This window comes from Phyllobates terribilis, unplaced genomic scaffold, assembly GCF_046119375.1.
Source record: "Phyllobates terribilis strain yellow unplaced genomic scaffold, ASM4611937v1 Scaffold_284__1_contigs__length_2488782, whole genome shotgun sequence".
NCBI lineage: Eukaryota > Metazoa > Chordata > Amphibia > Anura > Dendrobatidae > Phyllobates > Phyllobates terribilis.
In genome coordinates, this window is record NW_027363044.1 from 520,730 (window position 1) to 541,752 (window position 21,023).

A 21,023-nucleotide genomic window follows, 5' to 3' on the forward strand; every position below is an offset into this window, starting at 1 on the left:
CACTTCCTCTGTAATCCCTCCTGGAAATGCAAGAACTTTACTTCACTTCCTCCGTAATCCCTCCTGGAAATGTAAGAAATCTACTTTGTGCACTTCCTCTGTAATCCCTCCTGGAAATGTAAGAACGTTGTGCATTTCCTCTGTAATTCCTCCTGGAAATGTAAGAACTTTACTTTATGGACTTCCTCTGTAATCCCTCCTGGAAATGTAAGAACTTTACTTTATTGCACTTCCTCTGTAATTCCTCCTGGAAATGTAAGAACTTTACTTTATGGACTTCCTCTGTAATTCCTCCTGGAAATGTAAGAACTTTACTTTATGCACTTCCTCTGTAATCCCTCCTGGAAATGTAAGAACTTTGCTTTATGGACTTCTTCTGTAATCCCTCCTGGAAATGTATGAACTTTACTTTATGCACTTCCTCTGTAATCCCTCCTGGAAATGTAAGAACTTTACTTTATGCACTTCCTCTGTAATCCCTCCTGGAAATGTAAGAAATCTACTTTGTGCACTTCCTCTGTAATCCCTCATGGAAATGTAAGAACGTTGTGCATTTCCTTTGTAATTCCTCCTGGAAATGTAAGAACTTTACTTTCTGCACTTCCCCTGTAATCCCTCCTGGAAATGTAAGAACTTTACTTTATGGACTTCCTCTGTAATTCCTCCTGGAAATGTAAGAACTTTATGCACTTCCTCTATAATCCCTCCTGGAAAAGTAAGAACTTTGCTTTATGCACTTCCTCTGTAATCCCTCCTGGAAATGTAAGAACTTTACTTTCTGCACTTCCCCTGTAATTCCTCCTGGAAATGTAAGGACTCTACTTTGTGCACTTCCTCTGTAATCCCTCCTGGAAATGTAAGAACTTTACTTTGTGCACTTCCTCTGTAAATCCTCCTGGAAATGTAAGGACTCTACTTTGTGCACTTCCTCTTTTATTACTCCTGGAAATGTAAGAACTTTACTTTATGCACTTCCTCTGTAATCCCTCCTGGAAATGTAAGAACTTTACTTTATGCACTTCCTCTGTAATCCCTCCTGGAAATGTAAGAACTTTACTTTATGCACTTCCTCTGTAATCCCTCCTGGAAATGTAAGAACTTTACTTTATGTACTTCCTCTGTAATCCCTCCTGGAAATGCAAGAACTTTACTTCACTTCCTCCGTAATCCCTCCTGGAAATGTAAGAAATCTACTTTGTGCACTTCCTCTGTAATCCCTCCTGGAAATGTAAGAACGTTGTGCATTTACTCTGTAATTGCTCCTGAAAATGTAAGAACTTTACTTTATGGACTTCCTCTGTAATCCCTCCTGGAAATGTAAGAACTTTACTTTTTGCACTTCCTCTGCAATTCCTCCTGGAAATGTAAGAACTTTACTTTATGGACTTCCTCTGTAATTCCTCCTGGAAATGTAAGAACTTTACTTTATGCACTTCCTCTGTAATCCCTCCTGGAAATGTAAGAACTTTGCTTTATGGACTTCTTCTGTAATCCCTCCTGGAAATGTATGAACTTTACTTTATGCACTTCCTCTGTAATCCCTCCTGGAAATGTAAGAACTTTACTTTATGCACTTCCTCTGTAATCCCTCTTGGAAATGTAAGAACTTTACTTTATGCACTTCCTCTATAATCCCTCCTGGAAAAGTAAGAACTTTGCTTTATGCACTTCCTCTGTAATCCCTCCTGGAAATGTAAGAACTTTACTTTATGCACTTCCTCTGTAATCCCTCCTGGAAATGTAAGAACTTTACTTTATGCACTTCCTCTGTAATCCCTCCTGGAAATGTAAGAAATCTACTTTGTGCACTTCCTCTGTAATCCCTCCTGGAAATGTAAGAACGTTGTGCATTTCCTCTGTAATTCCTCCTGGAAATGTAAGAACTTTACTTTCTGCACTTCCCCTGTAATCCCTCCTGGAAATGTAAGAACGTTGTGCATTTCCTCTGTAATTCCTCCTGGAAATGTAAGAACTTTACTTTCTGCACTTCCCCTGTAATCCCTCCTGGAAATGTAAGGACTCTACTTTGTGCACTTCCTCTGTAATCCCTCCTGGAAATGTAAGAACTTTACTTTGTGCACTTCCTCTGTAAATCCTCCTGGAAATGTAAGGACTCTACTTTGTGCACTTCCTCTTTTATTACTCCTGGAAATGTAAGAACTTTACTTTATGCACTTCCTCTGTAATCCCTCCTGGAAATGTAAGAACTTTACTTTATGCACTTCCTCTGTAATCCCTCCTGGAAATGCAAGAACTTTACTTCACTTCCTCCGTAATCCCTCCTGGAAATGTAAGAAATCTACTTTGTGCACTTCCTCTGTAATCCCTCCTGGAAATGTAAGAACGTTGTGCATTTACTCTGTAATTCCTCCTGGAAATGTAAGAACTTTACTTTATGGACTTGCTATGTAATCCCTCCTGGAAATGTAAGAACTTTACTTTTTGCACTTCCTCTGTAATTCCTCCTGGAAATGTAAGAACTTTACTTTATGGACTTCCTCTGTAATTCCTCCTGGAAATGTAAGAACTTTACTTTATGCACTTCCTCTGTAATCCCTCCTGGAAATGTAAGAACTTTACTTTATGGACTTCTTCTGTAATCCCTCCTGGAAATGTATGAACTTTACCTTATGCACTTCCTCTGTAATCCCTCCTGGAAATGTAAGAACTTTATTTTATGCACTTCCTCTGTAATCCCTCCTGGAAACGTAAGAAATCTACTTTGTCCACTTCTTCTGTAATCCCTCCTGGAAATGTAAGAACGTTGTGCATTTCCTCTGTAATTCCTCCTGGAAATGTAAGAACTTTACTTTCTGCACTTCCCCTGTAATCCCTCCTGGAAATGTAAGAACTTTACTTTATGGACTTCCTCTGTAATTCCTCCTGGAAATGTAAGAACTTTACTTTATGCACTTCCTCTATAATCCCTCCTGGAAAAGTAAGAACTTTGCTTTATGCACTTCCTCTGTAATCCCTCCTGGAAATGTAAGAACTTTACTTCATGCACTTCCTCTGTAAACCCTCCTGGAAATGTAAGAACTTTACTTTATGCACTTCCTCTGTAATCCCTCCTGGAAATGTAAGAAATCTACTTTGTGCACTTCCTCTGTAATCCCTCCTGGAAATGTAAGAACGTTGTGCATTTCCTCTGTAATTCCTCCTGGAAATGTAAGAACTTTACTTTCTGCACTTCCCCTGTAATCCCTCCTGGAAATGTAAGGACTCTACTTTGTGCACTTCCTCTGTAATCCCTCCTGGAAATGTAAGAACTTTACTTTGTGCACTTCCTCTGTAAATCCTCCTGGAAATGTAAGGACTCTACTTTGTGCACTTCCTCTTTTATTACTCCTGGAAATGTAAGAACTTTACTTTATGCACTTCCTCTGTATTCCCTCCTGGAAATGTAAGAACTTTACTTTGTGCACTTCCTCTGTAAATCCTCCTGGAAATGTAAGGACTCTACTTTGTGCACTTCCTCTTTTATTACTCCTGGAAATGTAAGAACTTTACTTTATGCACTTCCTCTGTAATCCCTCCTGGAAATGTAAGAACTTTACTTTATGCACTTCCTCTGTAATCCCTCCTGGAAATGCAAGAACTTTACTTCACTTCCTCCGTAATCCCTCCTGGAAATGTAAGAAATCTACTTTGTGCACTTCCTCTGTAATCCCTCCTGGAAATGTAAGAACGTTGTGCATTTACTCTGTAATTCCTCCTGGAAATGTAAGAACTTTACTTTATGGACTTGCTATGTAATCCCTCCTGGAAATGTAAGAACTTTACTTTTTGCACTTCCTCTGTAATTCCTCCTGGAAATGTAAGAACTTTACTTTATGGACTTCCTCTGTAATTCCTCCTGGAAATGTAAGAACTTTATTTTATGCACTTCCTCTGTAATCCCTCCTGGAAATGTAAGAACTTTACTTTATGGACTTCTTCTGTAATCCCTCCTGGAAATGTATGAACTTTACTTTATGCACTTCCTCTGTAATCCCTCCTGGAAATGTAAGAACTTTACTTTATGCACTTCCTCTGTAATCCCTCCTGGAAACGTAAGAAATCTACTTTGTGCACTTCCTCTGTAATCCCTCCTGGAAATGTAAGAACGTTGTGCATTTCCTCTGTAATTCCTCCTGGAAATGTAAGAACTTTACTTTCTGCACTTCCCCTGTAATCCCTCCTGGAAATGTAAGAACTTTACTTTATGGACTTCCTCTGTAATTCCTCCTGGAAATGTAAGAACTTTACTTTATGCACTTCCTCTATAATCCCTCCTGGAAAAGTAAGAACTTTGCTTTATGCACTTCCTCTGTAATCCCTCCTGGAAATGTAAGAACTTTACTTTATGCACTTCCTCTGTAAACCCTCCTGGAAATGTAAGAACTTTACTTTATGCACTTCCTCTGTAATCCCTCCTGGAAATGTAAGAAATCTACTTTGTGCACTTCCTCTGTAATCCCTCCTGGAAATGTAAGAACGTTGTGCATTTCCTCTGTAATTCCTCCTGGAAATGTAAGAACTTTACTTTCTGCACTTCCCCTGTAATCCCTCCTGGAAATGTAAGGACTCTACTTTGTGCACTTCCTCTGTAATCCCTCCTGGAAATGTAAGAACTTTACTTTGTGCACTTCCTCTGTAAATCCTCCTGGAAATGTAAGGACTCTACTTTGTGCACTTCCTCTTTTATTACTCCTGGAAATGTAAGAACTTTACTTTATGCACTTCCTCTGTATTCCCTCCTGGAAATGTAAGAACTTTACTTTATGCACTTCCTCTGTAATCCCTCCTGGAAATGTAAGAACTTTACTTTATGCACTTCCTCTGTAATCCCTCCTGGAAATGAAAGAACTTTACTTCACTTCCTCCGTAATCCCTCCTGGAAATGTAAGAAATCTACTTTGTGCACTTCCTCTGTAATCCCTCCTGGAAATGTAAGAACGTTGTGCATTTCCTCTGTAATTCCTCCTGGAAATGTAAGAACTTTACTTTCTGCACTTCCCCTGTAATCCCTCCTGGAAATGTAAGAACGTTGTGCATTTCCTCTGTAATTCCTCCTGGAAATGTAAGAACTTTACTTTCTGCACTTCCCCTGTAATCCCTCCTGGAAATGTAAGGACTCTACTTTGTGCACTTCCTCTGTAATCCCTCCTGGAAATGTAAGAACTTTACTTTGTGCACTTCCTCTGTAAATCCTCCTGGAAATGTAAGGACTCTACTTTGTGCACTTCCTCTTTTATTACTCCTGGAAATGTAAGAACTTTACTTTATGCACTTCCTCTGTAATCCCTCCTGGAAATGTAAGAACTTTACTTTATGCACTTCCTCTGTAATCCCTCCTGGAAATGCAAGAACTTTACTTCACTTCCTCCGTAATCCCTCCTGGAAATGTAAGAAATCTACTTTGTGCACTTCCTCTGTAATCCCTCCTGGAAATGTAAGAACGTTGTGCATTTACTCTGTAATTCCTCCTGGAAATGTAAGAACTTTACTTTATGGACTTGCTCTGTAATCCCTCCTGGAAATGTAAGAACTTTACTTTTTGCACTTCCTCTGTAATTCCTCCTGGAAATGTAAGAACTTTACTTTATGGACTTCCTCTGTAATTCCTCCTGGAAATGTAAGAACTTTACTTTATGCACTTCCTCTGTAATCCCTCCTGGAAATGTAAGAACTTTGCTTTATGGACTTCTTCTGTAATCCCTCCTGGAAATGTATGAACTTTACTTTATGCACTTCCTCTGTAATCCCTCCTGGAAATGTAAGAACTTTACTTTATGCACTTCCTCTGTAATCCCTCCTGGAAACGTAAGAAATCTATTTTGTGCACTTCCTCTGTAATCCCTCCTGGAAATGTAAGAACGTTGTGCATTTCCTCTGTAATTCCTCCTGGAAATGTAAGAACTTTACTTTCTGCACTTCCCCTGTAATCCCTCCTGGAAATGTAAGAACTTTACTTTATGGACTTCCTCTGTAATTCCTCCTGGAAATGTAAGAACTTTACTTTATGCACTTCCTCTATAATCCCTCCTGGAAAAGTAAGAACTTTGCTTTATGCACTTCCTCTGTAATCCCTCCTGGAAATGTAAGAACTTTACTTTATGCACTTCCTCTGTAAACCCTCCTGGAAATGTAAGAACTTTACTTTATGCACTTCCTCTGTAATCCCTCCTGGAAATGTAAGAAATCTACTTTGTGCACTTCCTCTGTAATCCCTCCTGGAAATGTAAGGACTCTACTTTGTGCACTTCCTCTGTAATCCCTCCTGGAAATGTAAGAACTTTACTTTGTGCACTTCCTCTGTAAATCCTCCTGGAAATGTAAGGACTCTACTTTGTGCACTTCCTCTTTTATTACTCCTGGAAATTTAAGAACTTTACTTTATGCACTTCCTCTGTAATCCCTCCTGGAAATGTAAGAACTTTACTTTATGCACTTCCTCTGTAATCCCTCCTGGAAATGTAAGAACTTTACTTTATGCACTTCCTCTGTAATCCCTCCTGGAAATGAAAGAACTTTACTTCACTTCATCCGTAATCCCTCCTGGAAATGTAAGAAATCTACTTTGTGCACTTCCTCTGTAATCCCTCCTGGAAATGTAAGAACGTTGTGCATTTCCTCTGTAATTCCTCCTGGAAATGTAAGAACTTTACTTTCTGCACTTCCCCTGTAATCCCTCCTGGAAATGTAAGGACTCTACTTTGTGCACATCCTCAGTAATCCCTCCTGGAAATGTAAGAACTTTACTTTGTGCACTTCCTCTGTAAATCCTCCTGGAAATGTAAGGACTCTACTTTGTGCACTTCCTCTTTTATTACTTCTGGAAATGTAAGAACTTTACTTTATGCCCTTCCTCTGTAATCCCTCCTGGAAATGTAAGAACTTTACTTTATGCACTTCCTCTGTAATCCCTCCTGGAAATGTAAGAACTTTACTTTATGCACTTCCTCTGTAATCCCTCCTGGAAATGCAAGAACTTTACTTCACTTCCTCCGTAATCCCTCCTGGAAATGTAAGAAATCTACTTTGTGCACTTCCTCTGTAATCCCTCCTGGAAATGTAAGAACGTTGTGCATTTACTCTGTAATTCCTCCTGGAAATGTAAGAACTTTACTTTATGGACTTGCTCTGTAATCCCTCCTGGAAATGTAAGAACTTTACTTTTTGCACTTCCTCTGTAATTCCTCCTGGAAATGTAAGAACTTTACTTTATGTACTTCCTCTGTAATTCCTCCTGGAAATGTAAGAACTTTACTTTATGCACTTCCTCTGTAATCCCTCCTGGAAATGTAAGAACTTTGCTTTATGGACTTCTTCTGTAATCCCTCCTGGAAATGTATGAACTTTACTTTATGCACTTCCTCTGTAATCCCTCCTGGAAATGTAAGAACTTTACTTTATGCACTTCCTCTGTAATCCCTCCTGGAAACGTAAGAAATCTATTTTGTGCACTTCCTCTGTAATCCCTCCTGGAAATGTAAGAACGTTGTGCATTTCCTCTGTAATTCCTCCTGGAAATGTAAGAACTTTACTTTCTGCACTTCCCCTGTAATCCCTCCTGGAAATGTAAGAACTTTACTTTATGGACTTCCTCTGTAATTCCTCCTGGAAATGTAAGAACTTTACTTTATGCACTTCCTCTATAATCCCTCCTGGAAAAGTAAGAACTTTGCTTTATGCACTTCCTCTGTAATCCCTCCTGGAAATGTAAGAACTTTACTTTATGCACTTCCTCTGTAAACCCTCCTGGAAATGTAAGAACTTTACTTTATGCACTTCCTCTGTAATCCCTCCTGGAAATGTAAGAAATCTACTTTGTGCACTTCCTCTGTAATCCCTCCTGGAAATGTAAGGACTCTACTTTGTGCACTTCCTCTGTAATCCCTCCTGGAAATGTAAGAACTTTACTTTGTGCACTTCCTCTGTAAATCCTCCTGGAAATGTAAGGACTCTACTTTGTGCACTTCCTCTTTTATTACTCCTGGAAATTTAAGAACTTTACTTTATGCACTTCCTCTGTAATCCCTCCTGGAAATGTAAGAACTTTACTTTATGCACTTCCTCTGTAATCCCTCCTGGAAATGTAAGAACTTTACTTTATGCACTTCCTCTGTAATCCCTCCTGGAAATGAAAGAACTTTACTTCACTTCATCCGTAATCCCTCCTGGAAATGTAAGAAATCTACTTTGTGCACTTCCTCTGTAATCCCTCCTGGAAATGTAAGAACGTTGTGCATTTCCTCTGTAATTCCTCCTGGAAATGTAAGAACTTTACTTTCTGCACTTCCCCTGTAATCCCTCCTGGAAATGTAAGGACTCTACTTTGTGCACATCCTCAGTAATCCCTCCTGGAAATGTAAGAACTTTACTTTGTGCACTTCCTCTGTAAATCCTCCTGGAAATGTAAGGACTCTACTTTGTGCACTTCCTCTTTTATTACTTCTGGAAATGTAAGAACTTTACTTTATGCCCTTCCTCTGTAATCCCTCCTGGAAATATAAGAACTTTACTTTATGCACTTCCTCTGTAATCCCTCCTGGAAATGTAAGAACTTTACTTTATGCACTTCCTCTGTAATCCCTCCTGGAAATGAAAGAACTTTACTTTACTTCCTCCGTAATCCCTCCTGGAAATGTAATAAATCTACTTTGTGCACTTCCTCTGTAATCCCTCCTGGAAATGTAAGAATGTTGTGCATTTCCTCTGTAATTCCTCCTGGAAATGTAAGAACTTTACTTTCTGCACTTCCCCTGTAATCCCTCCTGGAAATGTAAGGACTCTACTTTGTGCACATCCTCAGTAATCCCTCCTGGAAATGTAAGAACTTTACTTTGTGCACTTCCTCTGTAAATCCTCCTGGAAATGTAAGAACTTTACTTTATGGACTTCCTCTGTAATTCCTCCTGGAAATGTAAGAACTTTACTTTATGCACTTCCTCTATAATCCCTCCTGGAAAAGTAAGAACTTTGCTTTATGCACTTCCTCTGTAATCCCTCCTGGAAATGTAAGAACTTTACTTTATGCACTTCCTCTGTAAACCCTCCTGGAAATGTAAGAACTTTACTTTATGCACTTCCTCTGTAATCCCTCATGGAAATGTAAGAAATCTACTTTGTGCACTTCCTCTGTAATCCCTCCTGGAAATGTAAGAACGTTGTGCATTTCCTCTGTAATTCCTCCTGGAAATGTAAGAACTTTACTTTCTGCACTTCCCCTGTAATCCCTCCTGGAAATGTAAGGACTCTACTTTGTGCACTTCCTCTGTAATCCCTCCTGGAAATGTAAGAACTTTACTTTGTGCACTTCCTCTGTAAATCCTCCTGGAAATGTAAGGACTCTACTTTGTGCACTTCCTCTTTTTTTACTCCTGGAAATGTAAGAACTTTACTTTATGCACTTCCTCTGTATTCCCTCCTGGAAATGTAAGAACTTTACTTTGTGCACTTCCTCTGTAAATCCTCCTGGAAATGTAAGGACTCTACTTTGTGCACTTCCTCTTTTATTACTCCTGGAAATGTAAGAACTTTACTTTATGCACTTCCTCTGTAATCCCTCCTGGAAATGTAAGAACTTTACTTTATGCACTTCCTCTGTAATCCCTCCTGGAAATGCAAGAACTTTACTTCACTTCCTCCGTAATCCCTCCTGGAAATGTAAGAAATCTACTTTGTGCACTTCCTCTGTAATCCCTCCTGGAAATGTAAGAACGTTGTGCATTTACTCTGTAATTCCTCCTGGAAATGTAAGAACTTTACTTTATGGACTTGCTATGTAATCCCTCCTGGAAATGTAAGAACTTTACTTTTTGCACTTCCTCTGTAATTCCTCCTGGAAATGTAAGAACTTTACTTTATGGACTTCCTCTGTAATTCCTCCTGGAAATGTAAGAACTTTACTTTATGCACTTCCTCTGTAATCCCTCCTGGAAATGTAAGAACTTTACTTTATGGACTTCTTCTGTAATCCCTCCTGGAAATGTATGAACTTTAATTTATGCACTTCCTCTGTAATCCCTCCTGGAAATGTAAGAACTTTACTTTATGCACTTCCTCTGTAATCCCTCCTGGAAACGTAAGAAATCTACTTTGTGCACTTCCTCTGTAATCCCTCCTGGAAATGTAAGAACGTTGTGCATTTCCTCTGTAATTCCTCCTGGAAATGTAAGAACTTTACTTTCTGCACTTCCCCTGTAATCCCTCCTGAAAATGTAAGAACTTTACTTTATGGACTTCCTCTGTAATTCCTCCTGGAAATGTAAGAACTTTACTTTATGCACTTCCTCTATAATCCCTCCTGGAAAAGTAAGAACTTTGCTTTATGCACTTCCTCTGTAATCCCTCCTGGAAATGTAAGAACTTTACTTTATGCACTTCCTCTGTAAACCCTCCTGGAAATGTAAGAACTTTACTTTATGCACTTCCTCTGTAATCCCTCCTGGAAATGTAAGAAATCTACTTTGTGCACTTCCTCTGTAATCCCTCCTGGAAATGTAAGAACGTTGTGCATTTCCTCTGTAATTCCTCCTGGAAATGTAAGAACTTTACTTTCTGCACTTCCCCTGTAATCCCTCCTGGAAATGTAAGGACTCTACTTTGTGCACTTCCTCTGTAATCCCTCCTGGAAATGTAAGAACTTTACTTTGTGCACTTCCTCTGTAAATCCTCCTGGAAATGTAAGGACTCTACTTTGTGCACTTCCTCTTTTATTACTCCTGGAAATGTAAGAACTTTACTTTATGCACTTCCTCTGTATTCCCTCCTGGAAATGTAAGAACTTTACTTTATGCACTTCCTCTGTAATCCCTCCTGGAAATGTAAGAACTTTACTTTATGCACTTCCTCTGTAATCCCTCCTGGAAATGAAAGAACTTTACTTCACTTCCTCCGTAATCCCTCCTGGAAATGTAAGAAATCTACTTTGTGCACTTCCTCTGTAATCCCTCCTGGAAATGTAAGAACGTTGTGCATTTCCTCTGTAATTCCTCCTGGAAATGTAAGAACTTTACTTTCTGCACTTCCCCTGTAATCCCTCCTGGAAATGTAAGAACGTTGTGCATTTCCTCTGTAATTCCTCCTGGAAATGTAAGAACTTTACTTTCTGCACTTCCCCTGTAATCCCTCCTGGAAATGTAAGGACTCTACTTTGTGCACTTCCTCTGTAATCCCTCCTGGAAATGTAAGAACTTTACTTTGTGCACTTCCTCTGTAAATCCTCCTGGAAATGTAAGGACTCTACTTTGTGCACTTCCTCTTTTATTACTCCTGGAAATGTAAGAACTTTACTTTATGCACTTCCTCTGTAATCCCTCCTGGAAATGTAAGAACTTTACTTTATGCACTTCCTCTGTAATCCCTCCTGGAAATGCAAGAACTTTACTTCACTTCCTCCGTAATCCCTCCTGGAAATGTAAGAAATCTACTTTGTGCACTTCCTCTGTAATCCCTCCTGGAAATGTAAGAACGTTGTGCATTTACTCTGTAATTCCTCCTGGAAATGTAAGAACTTTACTTTATGGACTTGCTCTGTAATCCCTCCTGGAAATGTAAGAACTTTACTTTTTGCACTTCCTCTGTAATTCCTCCTGGAAATGTAAGAACTTTACTTTATGGACTTCCTCTGTAATTCCTCCTGGAAATGTAAGAACTTTACTTTATGCACTTCCTCTGTAATCCCTCCTGGAAATGTAAGAACTTTGCTTTATGGACTTCTTCTGTAATCCCTCCTGGAAATGTATGAACTTTACTTTATGCACTTCCTCTGTAATCCCTCCTGGAAATGTAAGAACTTTACTTTATGCACTTCCTCTGTAATCCCTCCTGGAAACGTAAGAAATCTATTTTGTGCACTTCCTCTGTAATCCCTCCTGGAAATGTAAGAACGTTGTGCATTTCCTCTGTAATTCCTCCTGGAAATGTAAGAACTTTACTTTCTGCACTTCCCCTGTAATCCCTCCTGGAAATGTAAGAACTTTACTTTATGGACTTCCTCTGTAATTCCTCCTGGAAATGTAAGAACTTTACTTTATGCACTTCCTCTATAATCCCTCCTGGAAAAGTAAGAACTTTGCTTTATGCACTTCCTCTGTAATCCCTCCTGGAAATGTAAGAACTTTACTTTATGCACTTCCTCTGTAAACCCTCCTGGAAATGTAAGAACTTTACTTTATGCACTTCCTCTGTAATCCCTCCTGGAAATGTAAGAAATCTACTTTGTGCACTTCCTCTGTAATCCCTCCTGGAAATGTAAGGACTCTACTTTGTGCACTTCCTCTGTAATCCCTCCTGGAAATGTAAGAACTTTACTTTGTGCACTTCCTCTGTAAATCCTCCTGGAAATGTAAGGACTCTACTTTGTGCACTTCCTCTTTTATTACTCCTGGAAATTTAAGAACTTTACTTTATGCACTTCCTCTGTAATCCCTCCTGGAAATGTAAGAACTTTACTTTATGCACTTCCTCTGTAATCCCTCCTGGAAATGTAAGAACTTTACTTTATGCACTTCCTCTGTAATCCCTCCTGGAAATGAAAGAACTTTACTTCACTTCCTCCGTAATCCCTCCTGGAAATGTAAGAAATCTACTTTGTGCACTTCCTCTGTAATCCCTCCTGGAAATGTAAGAACGTTGTGCATTTCCTCTGTAATTCCTCCTGGAAATGTAAGAACTTTACTTTCTGCACTTCCCCTGTAATCCCTCCTGGAAATGTAAGGACTCTACTTTGTGCACATCCTCAGTAATCCCTCCTGGAAATGTAAGAACTTTACTTTGTGCACTTCCTCTGTAAATCCTCCTGGAAATGTAAGGACTCTACTTTGTGCACTTCCTCTTTTATTACTTCTGGAAATGTAAGAACTTTACTTTATGCCCTTCCTCTGTAATCCCTCCTGGAAATGTAAGAACTTTACTTTATGCACTTCCTCTGTAATCCCTCCTGGAAATGTAAGAACTTTACTTTATGCACTTCCTCTGTAATCCCTCCTGGAAATGAAAGAACTTTACTTCACTTCCTCCGTAATCCCTCCTGGAAATGTAATAAATCTACTTTGTGCACTTCCTCTGTAATCCCTCCTGGAAATGTAAGAATGTTGTGCATTTCCTCTGTAATTCCTCCTGGAAATGTAAGAACTTTACTTTCTGCACTTCCCCTGTAATCCCTCCTGGAAATGTAAGGACTCTACTTTGTGCACATCCTCAGTAATCCCTCCTGGAAATGTAAGAACTTTACTTTGTGCACTTCCTCTGTAAATCCTCCTGGAAATGTAAGGACTCTACTTTGTGCACTTCCTCTTTTATTACTCCTGAAAATGTAAGAACTTTACTTTATGCACTTCCTCTGTAATCCTTCCTGGAAATGTAAGAACTTTACTTTATGCACTTCCTCTGTAATCCCTCCTGGAAATGTAAGAACTTTACTTTATGCACTTCCTATGTAATCCCTCCTGGAAATGTAAGAACTTTATGCACTTCCTCTGTAATCCCTCCTGGAAATGCAAGAACTTTACTTCACTTCCTCCGTAATCCCTCCTGGAAATGTAAGAAATCTACTTTGTGCACTTCCTCTGTAATCCCTCCTGGAAATGTAAGAACGTTGTGCATTTCCTCTGTAATTCCTCCTGGAAATGTAAGAACTTTACTTTATGGACTTCCTCTGTAATCCCTCCTGGAAATGTAAGAACTTTACTTTATGGACTTCCTCTGTAATTCCTCCTGGAAATGTAAGAACTTTACTTTATGCACTTCCTCTGTAATCCCTCCTGGAAATGTAAGAACTTTGCTTCATGCACTTACTCTGTAATCCCTCCTGGAAATGTATGAACTTTACTTTATGCACTTCCTCTGTAATCCCTCCTGGAAATGTAAGAACTTTACTTTATGCACTTCCTCTGTAATCCCTCCTGGAAACGTAAGAAATCTACTTTGTGCACTTCCTCTGTAATCCCTCCTGGAAATGTAAGAACGTTGTGCATTTCCTCTGTAATTCCTCCTGGAAATGTAAGAACTTTACTTTCTGCACTTCCCCTGTAATCCCTCCTGGAAATGTGAGAACTTTACTTTATGGACTTCCTCTGTAATTCCTCCTGGAAATGTAAGAACTTTACTTTATACACTTCCTCTGTAATCCCTCCTGGAAATGTAAGAACTTTACTTTATGCACTTCCTCTGTAATCCCTCCTGGAAATGTAAGAAATCTGCTTTGTGCACTTCCTCTGTAATCCCTCCTGGAAATGTAAGAACGTTGTGCATTTCCTCTGTAATTCCTCCTGGAAATGTAAGAACTTTACTTTCTGCACTTCCCCTGTAATCCCTCCTGGAAATGTAAGAACTTTACTTTGTGCACTTCCTCTGTAATCCCTCCTGGAAATGTAAGAAATCTACTTTGTGCACTTCCTCTGTAATCCCTCCTGGAAATGTAAGAACGTTGTGCACTTCCTCTGTAGTCCCTCCTGGAAATGTAAGAACTTTACTTTCTGCACTTCCCCTGTAATCCCTCCTGGAAATGTAAGGACTCTACTTCGTGCACTTCCTCTGTAGTCCCTCCTGGAAATGTAAGAACTTTACTTTGTGCACTTCGTCTGTAAATCCTCTTGGAAATGTAAGGACTCTACTTTGTGCACTTCCTCTTTTATTACTCCTGGAAATGTAAGAACTTTACTTTATGCACTTCCTCTGTAATCCCTCCTGGAAATGTAAGAACTTTATGCACTTCCTCTGTAATCCCTCCTGGAAATGCAAGAACTTTACTTCACTTCCTCCGTAATCCCTCCTGGAAATGTAAGAAATCTACTTTGTGCACTTCCTCTGTAATCCCTCCTGGAAATGTAAGAACGTTGTGCATTTCCTCTGTAATTCCTCCTGGAAATGTAAGAACTTTACTTTATGGACTTCCTCTGTAATCCCTCCTCGAAATGTAAGAACTTTACTTTTTGCACTTCCTCTGTAATTCCTCCTGGAAATGTAAGAACTTTACTTTATGGACTTCCTCTGTAATTCCTCCTGGAAATGTAAGAACTTTACTTTATGCACTTCCTCTGTAATCCCTCCTGGAAATGTAAGAACTTTGCTTTATGGACTTCTTCTGTAATCCCTCCTGGAAATGTATGAACTTTACTTTATGCACTTCCTCTGTAATCCCTCCTGGAAATGTAAGAACTTTACTTTATGCACTTCCTCTGTAATCTCTCCTGGAAACGTAAGAAATCTACTTTGTGCACTTCCTCTGTAATCCCTCATGGAAATGTAAGAACGTTGTGCATTTCCTCTGTAATTCCTCCTGGAAATGTAAGAACTTTACTTTCTGCACTTCCGCTGTAATCCCTCCTGGAAATGTAAGAACTTTACTTTATGGACTTCCTCTGTAATTCCTCCTGGAAATGTAAGAACTTTACTTTTTGCACTTCCTCTATAATCCCTCCTGGAAAAGTAAGAACTTTGCTTTATGCACTTCCTCTGTAATCCCTCCTGGAAATGTAAGAACTTTATGCACTTCCTCTGTAATCCCTCCTGGAAATGTAAGAACTTTACTTTTTGCACTTCCTCTGTAAATACTCCTGGAAATGTAAGGACTCTACTTTGTGCACTTCCTCTTTAATTCCTCATGGAAATGTAAGAACTTTACTATACGCACTTCCTCTGTAATCCCTCCTGGAAATGTAAGGACTCTACTTTCTGCACTTCCTCTTTAATTCCTCATGGAAATGTAAGAACTTTACTATATGCACTTCCTCTGTAAATACTCCTGGAAATGTAAGAACTTTACTTTATGCACTTCCTCTGTAATCCCTCCTGGAAATGTAAGAACTTTACTTTGTGCACTTCCTCTGTAAATCCTCCTGGAAATGTAAGGACTCTACTTTGTGCACTTCCCCTTTAATTACTCCTGGAAATGTAAGAACTTTACTTTATGTACTTCCTCTGTAATCCCTCCTGGAAATGTAAGAACTTTACTTTATGCACTTCCTCTGTAATCCCTCCTGGAAATGTAAGAACTTTACTTTATGCACTTCCTCTGTAATCCCTCCTGGAAATGTAAGAACTTTACTTTATGCACTTCCTCTGTAATCCCTTCTGGAAATGCAAGAACTTTACTTCACTTCCTCCGTAAACCCTCCTGGAAATGTAAGAAATCTACTTTGTGCACTTCCTCTGTAATTCCTCCTGGAAATGTAAGAACGTTGTGCATTTCCTCTGTAATTCCTCCTGGAAATGTAAGAACTTTACTTTATGGACTTCCTCTGTAATCCCTCCTGGAAATGTAAGAACTTTACTTTTTGCACTTCCTCTGTAATTCCTCCTGGAAATGTAAGAACTTTACTTTATGGACTTCCTCTGTAATTCCTCCTGGAAATGTAAGAACTTTACTTTATGCACTTCCTCTGTAATCCCTCCTGGAAATGTAAGAACTTTGCTTTATGCACTTCCTCTGTAATCCCTCCTGGAAATGTAAGAACTTTACTTTATGCATTTCCTCTGTAATCCCTCCTGGAAATGTAAGAAATCTACTTTGTGCACTTCCTCTGTAATCCCTCATGGAAATGTAAGAACGTTGTGCATTTCCTCTGTAATTCCTCCTGGAAATGTAAGAACTTTACTTTCTGCACTTCCCCTGTAATCCCTCCTGGAAATGTAAGAACTTTACTTTATGGACTTCCTCTGTAATTCCTCCTGGAAATGTAAGAACTTTATGCACTTCCTCTATAATGCCTCCTGGAAAAGTAAGAACTTTGCTTTATGCACTTCCTCTGTAATCCCTCCTGGAAATGTAAGAACTTTACTTTATGCACTTCCTCTGTAATCCCTCCTGGAAATGTAAGAACTTTACTTTATGCACTTCCTCTGTAATCCCTCCTGGAAATGTAAGAAATCTACTTTGTGCACTTCCTCTGTAATCCCTCCTGGAAATGTAAGAACTTTACTTTGTGCACTTCCTCTGTAAATCCTCCTGGAAATGTAAGGACTCTACTTTGTGCACTTCCTCTTTTATTACTCCTGGAAATGTAAGAACTTTACTTTATGCACTTCCTCTGTAATCCCTCCTGGAAATGTAAGAACTTTACTTTATGCACTTCCTCTGTAATCCCTCCTGGAAATGTAAGAACTTTACTTTATGCACTTCCTCTGTAATCCCTCCTGGAAATGCAAGAACTTTACTTCACTTCCTCCGTAATCCTTCCTGGAAATGTAAGAAATCTACTTTGTGCACTTCCTCTGTAATCCCTCCTGGAAATGTAAGAACGTTGTGCATTTACTCTGTAATTGCTCCTGAAAATGTAAGAACTTTACTTTATGGACTTCCTCTGTAATCCCTCCTGGAAATGTAAGAACTTTACTTTTTGCACTTCCTCTGTAATTCCTCCTGGAAATGTAAGAACTTTACTTTATGGACTTCCTCTGTAATTCCTCCTGGAAATGTAAGAACTTTACTTTATGCACTTCCTCTGTAATCCCTCCTGGAAATGTAAGATCTTTGCTTTATGGACTTCTTCTGTAATCCCTCCTGGAAATGTATGAACTTTACTTTATGCACTTCCTCTGTAATCCCTCCTGGAAATGTAAGAACTTTACTTTATGCATTTCCTCTGTAATCCCTCCTGGAAATGTAAGAACTTTACTTTATGCACTTCCTCTATAATCCCTCCTGGAAAAGTAAGAACTTTGCTTTATGCACTTCCTCTGTAATCCCTCCTGGAAATGTAAGAACTTTACTTTATGCACTTCCTCTGTAATCCCTCCTGGAAATGTAAGAACTTTACTTTATGCACTTCCTCTGTAATCCCTCCTGGAAATGTAAGAAATCTACTTTGTGCACTTCCTCTGTAATCCCTCCTGGAAATGTAAGAACGTTGTGCATTTCCTCTGTAATTCCTCCTGGAAATGTAAGAACTTTACTTTCTGCACTTCCCCTGTAATCCCTCCTGGAAATGTAAGAACGTTGTGCATTTCCTCTGTAATTCCTCCTGGAAATGTAAGAACTTTACTTTCTGCACTTCCCCTGTAATCCCTCCTGGAAATGTAAGGACTCTACTTTGTGCACTTCCTCTGTAATCCCTCCTGGAAATGTAAGAACTTTACTTTGTGCACTTCCTCTGTAAATCCTCCTGGAAATGTAAGGACTCTACTTTGTGCACTTCCTCTTTTATTACTCCTGGAAATGTATGAACTTTACTTTATGCACTTCCTCTGTAATCCCTCCTGGAAATGTAAGAACTTTACTTTATGCACTTCCTCTGTAATCCCTCCTGGAAATGCAAGAACTTTACTTCACTTCCTCCGTAATCCCTCATGGAAATGTAAGAAATCTACTTTGTGCACTTCCTCTGTAATCCCTCCTGGAAATGTAAGAAAGTTGTGCATTTACTCTGTAATTCCTCCTGGAAATGTAAGAACTTTACTTTATGGACTTGCTCTGTAATCCCTCCTGGAAATGTAAGAACTTTACTTTTTGCACTTCCTCTGTAATTCCTCCTGGAAATGTAAGAACTTTACTTTATGGACTTCCTCTGTAATTCCTCCTGGAAATGTAAGAACTTTACTTTATGCACTTCCTCTGTAATCCCTCCTGGAAATGTAAGAACTTTACTTTATGGACTTCTTCTGTAATCCCTCCTGGAAATGTAAGAACTTTACTTTATGGACTTCCTCTGTAATTCCTCCTGGAAATGTAAGAACTTTACTTTATGCACTTCCTCTATAATCCCTCCTGGAAAAGTAAGAACTTTGCTTTATGCACTTCCTCTGTAATCCCTCCTGGAAATGTAAGAACTTTACTTTATGCACTTCCTCTGTAAACCCTCCTGGAAATGTAAGAACTTTACTTTATGCACTTCCTCTGTAATCCCTCCTGGAAATGTAAGAAATCTACTTTGTGCACTTCCTCTGTAATCCCTCCTGGAAATGTAAGAACGTTGTGCATTTCCTCTGTAATTCCTCCTGGAAATGTAAGAACTTTACTTTCTCCACTTCCCCTGTAATCCCTCCTGGAAATGTAAGGACTCTACTTTGTGCACTTCCTCTGTAATCCCTCCTGGAAATGTAAGAACTTTACTTTGTGCACTTCCTCTGTAAATCCTCCTGGAAATGTAAGGACTCTACTTTGTGCACTTCCTCTTTTATTACTCCTGGAAATGTAAGAACTTTACTTTATGCACTTCCTCTGTAATCCCTCCTGGAAATGTAAGAACTTTACTTTATGCACTTCCTCTGTAATCCCTCCTGGAAATGTAAGAACTTTACTTTATGCACTTCCTCTGTAATCCCTCCTGGAAATGAAAGAACTTTACTTCACTTCCTCCGTAATCCCTCCTGGAAATGTAAGAAATCTACTTTGTGCACTTCCTCTGTAATCGCTCCTGGAAATGTAAGAACGTTGTGCATTTCCTCTGTAATTCCTCCTGGAAATGTAAGAACTTTACTTTCTGCACTTCCCCTGTAATCCCTCCTGGAAATGTAAGGACTCTACTTTGTGCACATCCTCAGTAATCCCTCCTGGAAATGTAAGAACTTTACTTTGTGCACTTCCTCTGTAAATCCTCCTGGAAATGTAAGGACTCTACTTTGTGCACTTCCTCTTTTATTACTCCTGAAAATGTAAGAACTTTACTTCATGCACTTCCTCTGTAATCCTTCCTGGAAATGTAAGAACTTTACTTTATGCACTTCCTCTGTTATCCCTCCTGGAAATGTAAGAACTTTACTTTATGCACTTCCTATGTAATCCCTCCTGGAAATGTAAGAACTTTATGCACTTCCTCTGTAATCCCTCCTGGAAATGCTAGAACTTTACTTCACTTCCTCCGTAATCCCTCCTGGAAATGTAAGAAATCTACTTTGTGCACTTCCTCTGTAATCCCTCCTGGACATGTAAGAACGTTGTGCATTTCCTCTGTAATTCCTCCTGGAAATGTAAGAACTTTACTTTCTCCACTTCCCCTGTAATCCCTCCTGGAAATGTAAGAACTTTACTTTGTGCACTTCCTCTGTAATCCCTCCTGGAAATGTAAGAAATCTACTTTGTGCACTTCTTCTGTAATCCCTCCTGGAAATGTAAGAACGTTGTGCACTTCCTCTGTAGTCCCTCCTGGAAATGTAAGAACTTTACTTTCTGCACTTCCCCTTTGATTCCTCCTGGAAATGTAAGGACTCTACTTCGTGCACTTCCTCTGTAGTCCCTCCTGGAAATGTAAGAACTTTACTTTGTGCACTTCCTCTGTAAATCCTCCTGGAAATGTAAGGACTCTACTTTGTGCACTTCCTCTTTTATTACTCCTGGAAATGTAAGAACTTTACTTTATGCACTTCCTCTGTAATCCCTCCTGGAAATGTAAGAACTTTACTTTATGCACTTCCTCTGTAATCCCTCCTGGAAATGTAAGAACTTTACTTTATGCACTTCCTCTGTAATCCCTCCTGGAAATGTAAGAACTTTGCTTTATGCACTTCCTCTGTAATCCCTCCTGGAAATGTATGAACTTTGCTTTATGCACTTCCTCTGTAATCCCTCCTGGAAATGTAAGAACTTTACTTTATGCACTTCCTCTGTAATCCCTCCTGGAAACGTAAGAAATCTACTTTTTGCACTTCCTCTGTAATCCCTCCTGGAAATGTAAGAACGTTGTGCATTTCCTCTGTAATTCCTCCTGGAAATGTAAGAACTTTACTTTCTGCACTTCCCCTGTAATCCCTCCTGGAAATGTAAGAACTTTACTTTATGGACTTCCTCTGTAATTCCTCCTGGAAATGTAAGTACTTTATTTTATGCACTTCCTCTGTAATCCCTCCTGGAAAAGTAAGAACTTTGCTTTATGCAGTTCCTCTGTAATCCCTCCTGGAAATGTAAGAACTTTACTTTATGCACTTCCTCTGTAATCCCTCCTGGAAATGTAAGAACTTTACTTTATGCACTTCCTCTGTAATCCCTCCTGGAAATGTAAGAAATCTACTTTGTGCACTTCCTCTGTAATCCCTCCTGGAAATGTAAGAACGTTGTGCATTTCCTCTGTAATTCCTCCTGGAAATGTAAGAACTTTACT